This window comes from Toxorhynchites rutilus, chromosome 2 (genome assembly GCF_029784135.1).
Source record: "Toxorhynchites rutilus septentrionalis strain SRP chromosome 2, ASM2978413v1, whole genome shotgun sequence".
NCBI classification, from domain to species: Eukaryota; Metazoa; Arthropoda; class Insecta; order Diptera; family Culicidae; genus Toxorhynchites; species Toxorhynchites rutilus.
Window position 1 is genome coordinate 251,279,047 of NC_073745.1, and position 10,934 is coordinate 251,289,980.

The following is a 10,934-nucleotide window of genomic DNA, read 5'->3' on the forward strand; positions in this document are numbered from 1 at the left end:
TATGGTTTTTCAAAGTTAACCGGTGCGGAATAATATTTTTTCCCCTATTTTCTTGTTCTCAAAAATTTATCACTACTAGACCGATTTAGATGATCGATATATCGAATTAAAGCGAATGAGACTTCTAGACTTCTTTAGAAAAATACTACATTTGCGAAGAAAATAAATTTTGTTTTCGGCATTATTGATTGTATCTTTTTTTCATAGTTTACATGGCTTCAGGACCAAGAGTAGTATATTTTTTTTATATTTTATTCTTGAAAGCTGAGGTTTTTTTACATAACCTATCCGAAAATCATAAATTTGTTTTTTTTTCATTTTTAAGTTATGATATTTCAAAGTTAACATAATTTTAGTCTTCGTTCAATATTTCTATGGGACAATACAGGATCTATAAAATTAGTATCCAATTTATTCGATAGTGTGGCATATTTTAAAAGAAAACTAGTGCTTTAATTTGGTATGTCAATCAACTGAATCGGTGCAGTAGTTCAAAAGTTATGAATTTAAAAAAAAGGCATTTTTGGGATAATCGGTTAAATTTGAAAAATCATTACTTTAAATCGAAAAAAAAACACATTTCTGATTTTGAGATATTCTTTGTAAAAAAAAATTATAGGAGGTTGTGTCCAAGATACGACCGCATTCTTGACGTAAAACTACGCTGTTATTTTATATAAGTCGCTTGTTTATACCTTCTGATATTATTCTATAATGCTGTGAAATTTTAGAAACAACTGCTTAGTAGAATAATCTCTGAAATGATTTTTTCATTGTAGAATCAGTTGACGATAATTGATTGATGATTCATTCTTGCCCTCGCAAAACAATCGTATGTCACAATTTATATTTAATGTCAATGCATTGAAAATTTACCTCGAAGGCTATTCCGGTGGCCTTTTTTGAAATTGACATAGACTCGGCTACAGTCGATTATATACATGTTGCACCAGCACCATTATTCCATATCTCATAACTGCATCAATATATCTTTGGCACCGCATGTAAACAACAACAATGACAATGACAATGATTGCAAGTATCAAATATCATGCTACATGTTATTTAGTATTGTCTCAAAGGAATCGCACCTCTAGATATCGTTCGTACTAACTAAGCGTAAACCAAGCGCCAAACAAGCGTTCACCATAGCATGCATACAGAGCCATACATTGGTGGCTTGAAACTACTAGCAATATAAACATTTCTCATCATTTTGCGCTATTCTCAAAAGAAACGCTTCTGTTAATATTACTGGCCTCGAAAAGAGTTGCATTACTTTCTCATGCTCGAGATAAGCGCAGCTGTCAGTTTTGCTACTGGCTACTGGCAAGCAAAACCTAATCACAAGAGAAATAAACTCTTTTTGTTAATAACAACTTCGAAACAGTAGCAATGCTTCATTATGATCAATATTAGCGCAAATGCAATCCTAGTTGAAGGCAGTTTTGCGACTGGCACGCGAACCCAAATAACTTATAACATTCCAGTAAGATATTCAAGATGCTTAGTATTCCAAAATAATGTTTTGGTGCACAACCTTAACGTCTGCCCCGCCATAACGTCAGTTTAATGCATTGATGCATCGAGCCTGCCTTCCTCTTCTTCTTGCTTATCGCACACTACGCGAAGCGTCCAATTTATGACGCGGAAAGAAGAACACACGATACGAATAACGCGAAAAACGAACAGAAAAATAAAACGACGATTTCCAAGTTGGATTACCACTGGTGGGGTCCAATCTTAGATCGAAGCGCAGCGAAAGCAAAGTGAACTGGATTACTCAACAGTCCGATGCCGAATGAAAGTTTGTCTCAGCGAGATCCACTGTTTATACTCTAGACAAGTATTCCCCTTCATTCTTCTTCTTTTCCTTTGTTCACGGAGACTTTAAATCCTACGATTTCCCCTCCGTTGGTCGTCGATAAGTTGCTCGTTATTGATAGCTCTGTTCGGGAAAGCACTCAAATGGACAGAACAAATGTATGGGAAAAACTTAAAGTTTTCATGAATTTTAACCATTTACTAACAAGGGGAGTCTAATGTATAGCATATTAAACAAATCTTACGGAATTTCCGATTCGTTTAGTATGTAAATCGCCAAAATCCGTTCGCAAAAATAGTTATTAACGTTAACTTTATTTCATAAAAACGTGACCTGTTTTCTGATTTGACACCCTTAATGAAAGACGTAGTTCTACGTCAAAATCATCAGCTTTCCAGAAAAAATATAAAAAAAATATAGCGCACTTGGTCCCGAGACCATGAAAACCATTAAAACAAATACAATCAGTGGAAATGGAAACAAAATTTAAACTCTCTGCTATTTAAGTATTTTTGTAAAAAGACGAAGTTATCTAGTAGTTTAAAAGTTATGAATTTCTGTAAAAAGTCATTTTGAGAAAAAGGTGATTTTTCGGACCACCCGAAAACGGAAATATTCACCCTAACGATAAAATAAAAATATACGGGTCTAATTGTTTGCGATAAAGAACAAATCTATGAATTTTCATGAAAATCTGAGAACCCCTATATCGGTTTGGCATGGAATGGCTGTATATAAATACACGCATTGCACTGTGTATTTAACAAGAGGCATCATCCGTGCATCGCCATTCAACAAGCATCAAACACGCGTCTAACAGATGCATACAGTTGCAGCAATAAAAATGAAACATCGCGAGAAAGATCATTTATGAAAAATCGTTTCTCGACTCTCGGTGAAAATCATCAACAAAAACTAGAAGTGGGTTATATCTTTGATATAACCGCAAGGTGGACGTAGGACTAACGTTGACTTAGCAATCAATAAGTAACAAGCATATAAATCTTAGACGTTTCATCTTTCGAATAAAGTGATCATCATACCACTTCGTTTAGCTGGAAAATAATTATTAACATTCAAAGGGGGAATCGATTCCTCCTCGGAAATACCCAGTGCAAATAATACCCACTCCCCAAACCCCGACAATTGGAATCATCGTTGGTCCGGAGCAGGATTATTAACGATTGAGAAGGAATGGATTCCTCTTCGGAATTACACAGCGAAAATAAGACCCCCTTCGCAACAATTCCAACTTCCCAATAACGACGATCGATTGCAGCATTCGTAAACAAATAATTTTATAACGCTGCTTTTATAAATGTGACTTCTTCGATATGTAATATAAAACCACTCTGATCAGATCCACTACACCGTATCATACTATATCAAATCCATAGTCAATACGAGTACATTAGTACCCGCTGCTTGCATCTAATTTGCTATGCCAACTTCCCCTGGCTCCATGGTTTTGAAGTCTGTGTTAGGGAAACATTCCGATTTCCACAAACGCAAGCGAGTACAAAAGTACCCGCAGCTTGAATCTATTTTGCAATGTTGATTTCCCCCAGGCTCCATGGTTTCGAAGTCTGTGTTAGGGAAACATTCCAATTTCCAGATACGCAAGCGAGTACAAAAGTATCCACTGCTTACATCTATTTTGCAATGCCGATTTCCCCTGGCTCCATGGTTTTGAAGTCTGTGTTAGGGACTCATCCATCCATTCCAGCGATCGTATCTCAATCGTTGCGCAATTATAACTGAGTGGATTTCCGAGCGGCACTCGCTTATATACCGATTGGTGGGATTTCAATAGCCTGTTTTGAAAGCAATTTTAGGTCTATTGAAACAATTTTTTGGATCAAAAAGCAACAAGCATATAACGCGTAGACATTTTATCTTTCGAATGAAGTGTTTATCATACAATTTCGTTCAGCTGTTTAAGAGCTATTAACGCTCAAAATCTCGTTCTCCGGCGTAACGCTTTCGTTTTCGAAAGTTTGAACTTTCACCCCAGTATAGAAATGAAAGACGTAGTCCTACGTCAAAATAGGAGCTTGTTGCATCAGAACAGAGCCAATGCGTACGAGAGCAAATACGAATGGCAACCAAAAGTATCGAAGGCGTGCTATTCACATGTACAGGAAATGAACAAGTTCTAAGTTTCGCGCAACGAAAACAAGCAACACACACAAAGCCAAACACTGATGGCTAGAAGCGACCTATAATCGTTTGCAGTCTTCTCTTCTTTCGCCTGCTTTGCCATGGCTCGGATGGTTGTGTTCATTGCAATGCCAGATGCACTTCAAGTGAAATGTTAAATGTTGTATATAACATATAACACAAAACGAGCAGAATAAGCGATGTTTCGAGCACAGAAAGATTCTGAGAATTTTCCTCAGAGGAGATGCAATACTTATACGCTAGCGACAGCTTATTTACTATAGGTGGCCGTACACTGTTTGCCCGGAGGTCAAATATTTGTTATTTTTTGACAGATAAGGTTTGATTTGATATTTGTACAAACACTATTTTGTTTGCCACTCTTCAATTTTCAACAGTAGTAAACAATATCAAACACCGAACATGGAAAAAATCAACTGAAATATTCAAGGTAACCTAACCATGTATCGACAGGTTCGAAGAACAGACTGAAAAAATATTTTAGGCATCCAATAATTGAATATTTGCTTGTCGTGTTTTGTGTAGAATATATTTGATCAGTACACGTTGACCAAATTTTATCTGTCAAAAAGAGTCAAATATTTGGCTTCGGTCAAACAGTGTATGAGCACCCTATGCAAGGGTGTAGTTTACTTCGCAAATATTTTTTTTCGCTATCCCCCTTCGTTGTTTCTATTCTAGCGGCTGCATTATTTGCCCGTTATTGACAGTTATTGACTGTTCTGTCCATTTGTGTGCTTTCCCGAACAAATATATGAGTAAATGGGAATGATTTCAATTTTCATCAATTTAAACTATACAGACTATGGGATTGTAATGTATAACATATAAAACAAATCTTAGAAAATTTTCAATTTGATTGATATCCGTTCGCAGCCAAAATAGTTATTCACGTTAAATTTATTTCATAAAAAAAATGAGTGGGTTATATCTATGATATAACCGCAAGGTTGACGTGGAACTACCTTAGCTTAGCAATCATTCGTTTGTATTGATTAAATTCTTGATTGAATGAAACAGTTTCCAAATTCAATTGAGTTCAATATATTTGCTCTGTGAGTGAAAAAAATGAACAAATGCCATGTAAAGTCAATTCATTTATTGTGATTGATTGTTCTTCGTTACAAGTAAATTTAATGACGGACCTTTTACGTTTGGTATGATGACTAGAACAAAATATATGTACGGAAGAATTATCAAACGTTTGATGAACCAGCCTAAGGCTGAAAATCTTTCCAATAAAGACAAAAAAAAAATTATCAAACGATTATTTTATTTTACATTTCCCTCTGAAGTTTACATCCCAAAAGTGTACATACTTCTCGAATCTCGAATTTGCTTGAAACAGGGAAGTTCATTCGCTTCTAGTGTCTGCACGATTTTCCCAGGTTCCTAAGTTTAGAAGATCATGTTAGGACAGACATATTCCACTCTGCACAAAGGCAAGCGAGGACAAAAGTACTCGCAGTTTGCATTTATTGACGTAGGACTACGTCTTTCATTTCTATACCGGGGTGTAAAATCAAAGTTTCGAAACCGAAAGCGTTACGCCGGAGACCGAGATTTTGAGCGTTAATAGCTCCTAAACAACTGAACGAAATGGTATGATAAACACTTCATTCGAAAGATAAAATGTCTACGCGTTCTATACTTGTTACTTTTTGATCCAAAAACTTGTTTCAATAGTCTTAAAATTGCTTTCAAAACAGGCTATTGAAATCACCAATCGGTATATAAGCGAGCGCCGCTCGGAAATCCGCTCAGTTCTAATTGAACAGCGATTGGAGCATGTTGTCGCTGTTGTGGTGAAGCTCTTCGTTTATCATGAAAGCGCGGATGAACGGTGTCACCAAGAGCCTGTTTGTGCACCCTAGGCCAGAAGGGAATCCATCAGGAGGAGAGTGATGCCACAAACGGTTCCCCGGGAAGACATCGCTACACACACATACACGCGCGGAATTCTTTCTGTTTGAATGCCATTCAGCATTGAGAAAGTTCCGGAAAGATCTAATCTTTTGTGGAAAATAATCTGCCAGTTCCTCTGGGAATTTAAAAATACATTCATGTGAAAGAGTTTATTTGAATGTTTTCTATCCATGTAACACTGTGACCAAATATGTTTCAATCAAGTACTATTAACAGGTGGTTATCGAGTTAGTATTAACCACTGGTGGGCTTCCAGTATCGAGGAAAATGTAGAAATATCTAATCGTTACTGAAAATAATCTGCCAGTTCCTCTGGGAATTTAAAAATACATTCATGTGAAAGAGTTTATTTGAATGTTTTCTATCCATAAAATATCCATATAATACATTTGGGTTTGTGATTTGTCAATCAAGTACAGTTAGCAGGTTAGCTTCTGAAGATTATTCTTCAGAACAAGGTTTTTCGTATCCTATATTAGATGCATAAAACCTTGTGCCTCCAACGTAACGCTCTCGTTTTCGAAGTCCCCCAAATATTCATTTATTCATTCATTCAGAATGGATTTAGATTCAACTTCGAACAAATGATCTCTAAATCAACGATAGTCCTACGTCACCCTTGCGGTTATACCATAGATATAACCCACTTCCTGTTTTTGCAGAGCCGATTTCCACAGAAACCTCGGTTTTGAAGTCTGTGTTAGGGAAACACATTTCAATCGGAACAAAAATACCCCCGATTTGTATGAATTCGCAATGCCGATTTCCCCACGCTCCATGGATTTGAAGTCTGTGTTAGGGAATCACATTCCAGTCGGAACAAAAATACCCCCGACTTGCATGAATTTGAAATACCGATTTCTCCAGGCACCTTGGTTCAGAAATCTCTATTAGGGAACACATTTCGGTGGGAACAAAAGCTCCCCCTACTTTCGTGTGTTCTTCTTCTTCTTTTTGGCTTTAAGAGGGTTTAAACTTTCCAGTTCATTCGCCTCTAGACTCTTTCGTGTGTTTGCAATGCCGATTTCGCTGCTTGGTTTTAAAGTCTGTGTTAGGGAACATTTTTCGATGAGAACAAAAGTCCCCCTACTTTCATGTATTTGCAATGCCGATTTCCCCAAGGCTGCTTGGTTTTGATGGCTGTGTTAGGGAAACCGTAAATCGGGCCAATCAAAACGATGCAGTTAGGGCGTTTAGATAACGCCTAATATTTTACAGTTATTCAATTGTTTATCTAATGAAAAACAACATTTTGTTCGTTGCGATAGATGCGTAGAAATATTCCCTATCAAGTGATTCAAACATCTCTCCTATCCAGTACGAAATGTTCGAGCTATAAGAATTCGAAATCTTTCATTTTTTCCTGCATGTTCTGTGTTTAGGTTTTCATTTTACCCTCCATATATTCCGGTTAGACGTAGTCCCACGTCAAAACGTGACCTGTGATTTAGCACCCTTAACGTAAGACGTAATAATAATTATCTCACCATAATTTAACAAACTCAAACAAATTTGAATGAAAAAAATGTCGAATACATTCCCGGCTGAGTGTTTAATATTACTCTACTTCAATCGACTTTATCGCAGCAAATGGTTATCAGCATTTCTCCTGTTATGTATTTAAGTTTCCATTTCACCCCCCATATATTCCGGTTGGACGTAGTCCCACGTCAAAATTGTATCTGAAAATGATTTTATATAATGGATAAAGTTTTGGTGGACATACAAGGAGATTTATGGAAAGATAGTTAAGTTAGGTCAGAACTATGTGTTCTTTGTATTTAAACAACTTAGAGTAAAAATGTTCATTCATTTTTTTTAAATTTAAAATTGCTTTCGGGTCTGATAATCTGATAGAGACTATTTTTCACCAACGAGACAGCAGTTGAAAGATATTAATTTCGATTTTATTTATTTATTTATTTGTTTTATTTCACGACAAAAATATGTTATTTTTGTCACTGTACATTCAACTTTTAAGATATCAAACCTTTCAGTTACGTTAAGGAAAAACGTTGAATATAGAAAAGTAATGGTTTACCCATTATATCGGTTTGGCATGGAATGGCTGTATATTTTCTTATTTTGTCCCTGTGATCGACGTTTTTCTATCGAAAAGCTCAACGTCAATCCCTAGGGACCGACACGGGGCTTAACATGTTTATATATCGAGAATATTCCTGGATGTTTCGCTTTGAACGACGAGACAGCTCGCGTTTGTTGTGATCATCCTAATGTCAGTGAGAACTGCTCACGGTGAATCAGGATTCTTGAAGGGGAAGTATTGTAATCTGTAGAAAACTTTCACATGACATTTTTTCAAATTATTAAATTATTAATTAAGTTTTTCGGTTCCAATTTTGTACTTTACGCAATGCCACAGACGTTTATTTTTGATTCTTACCATCTGAGGTCCGGAGAACCGAGTATCATACACTATTCGACTTCGCTCGATGAGATAAGTAAATGTTTGTGTGCGTGTGTGTGGGTAACGAAATAAATAACCATATTTTTCCCGACAACCACTGAGCCGAACTGAATGAAACGACCACCAGATGATATGCTTCATGTACCTCCGAGATACATATTAGGGTGCCAATGAATGTATGGGAAATATCGACCCTAAAATTTCGAAAAGTTACACCATACAAAATGTTCAACACCGCGAAAAAACACCCTATGCGAAATTTCAGCTCAATCGGACTTAAGGGAGTGTAGCGAAAAGCGGTCAAAGTTTGAGTTTTTTTTTAAATCGAAAAATCACCCAAGAAGGGAGTAAATGAAATCGGGGTTTAAAAAAATGATGTTAAATGTCTTAAAATGGCACGAAACATAATCAAAATTTTTTTTTGAAAACCCCGATTTCCTGTGATTTTTCGACATTTTATGCAATTTCAAGACATTTGGCATCAATCTTTTTTAAACCTTGTGTTGTGACCGTTCTCAACCCAGCATCAGAGAAAACGATGACACAGCCGCAGAAAAAGCAACAACAATCCACCAATAGCAGGAACAGCAACAGCAATTCATCGACAGCAGGAACAGCAACAGCAGTCCACCAGTAGCAGGAACAGCCACTCAAAGCCATGTGTCGGAATGATCTTCGACAGGAAATTGGGATGCGGAAGTAAACTTAAAGAGTGACGTTTTAACACCTTTGATACTTATCTCGAACTGAAAATTTTATTTCTAGACACTAGAAAATACAGACTATAACGATGTACATTCAACAATAATTATAGCTATGGTGGGTTCAGTAATAGTACCGACATGGATTTCGTACACTGTGTGACAGAACACTCTGATTTCCTTTACTCTCCCGTGGACGATTTTTCGGTTTTCAAAAAACTCAAACTCTGACCGTTTTGCGCCACTTTCCCTTAAGTCCGATTGAGTTGATATTCTGCATAGGGTAGTTTCGAGGTACTGAACATTTTTTATGAAGTAACTTTTTGAAATTGAAGATGACTATTTTCAATGGCACCCTAATGTAGAGCATATTACTTTTTCGAATATTCCTTCACTTTTCCAATTTTTCTCGTCGCATAAACTTTGCTTGGGTGAAAATTGGTTGGTTGAAAATTGAAATAAATCGTTTCATATTTGAGATCATTTTAACACAGCCGCTGCCATATCGATTATACACTTACACTTGTGCCAAATGTTCACATCATCGACATGAAATCTCACGATTGAGTCAACTTGAAAGTTCCAAATTCAAATTTTATTGGCTAGGATTAGACGTATCACTCACTTTACTTGCAATATAAAAATGCCTCATGTATTTATAATGCCGATTTCTCCAGGCACCTTGGTTTTGAAGTCCGTAGTTTCATAAAACATATAATTTTATTCATTTTCACTGTACTGAATTGTGATGGAGTGCCCAAAATAATTGATGCAAAACGCCATACAAATGAAATCAAATTAGGTATATGCAGATTTTAGGGTGCAATAAATGTTTCTATGGTGGTTAGACACTGCACCCCCCTTTCTAAGGGAGGGCTGTCATACAAATGAAACACAAATTTCTGCATAGCTCGAAAACTAATCAAGCAAATGGAGCCAAATTTGACATGCGAAGGTTTTAGGGGACACGAAACGTTTCTATGGTGAATAGACACTCCTCCCCCTCTCTAAAGAGGGGCTGCCATACAAATGAAATGCAAACTTCTGCATAACTCGAGAACTAATGAAGCAAATGGAGCCAAATTTGGGATGTGAGGGTTTTTGGGTATGAGAAATGTTTCTATGATGGTATGACACCCCTTCCTCCTCTGGAAAGGAGAGGGGATCCCATAAAAATAATGCACATATTTCCACCAAACATATTCCAACCAAACATGACAATTGAAAATTTTCGGAAAACTCTGAAGGAAAATGGGAAAATTTGAAAAATTGTGTGTTCTACATGTGTTCGCATGTGTATTTTTTCTACAATTACATATTGACAAGCGTTGTTCATTTGATGTTTGTGGTAACGAAAATGATCCTCGTGGAAATGGATCATAATGTGATAAATCGCACTCCTATACCTTCTTCCATCTATATAAATAAAAATGGATCGCCGAATGTGTTGATAAGAGCAAAACTCGAGAAAGGAATTGTCCGACTTAAGTTTGTGTTCATTCTATCATATTTTCTGTATCAAACATTTATTCCATGTAACGGAGAAACATGTTATTTGCGAGTGGATGAAAAATCTTGCACGAGAATTGCGTCTGAAAATGCTCTGATATCATAATGTCAAATTTTGATAGTAGTACTGAAATTTTATAGTAAAAAATAATTGTAATGGGTAGATTAGAAGATCAGTCAGTGAATAGTTCTGCGATTGGACCCATGAACGTGCGCTTAGTAAGAAAACGTGGATGTGATAACGAAAAATAAATTTTGGGTGGGACGAAGTTTGTCGGGTCAGCTAGTTAGTGACATAATCGATTTCTCCACATCGACCCTCTCTTTTGGTCATAACTTAGTTGCAAACACATATTGCTGTATT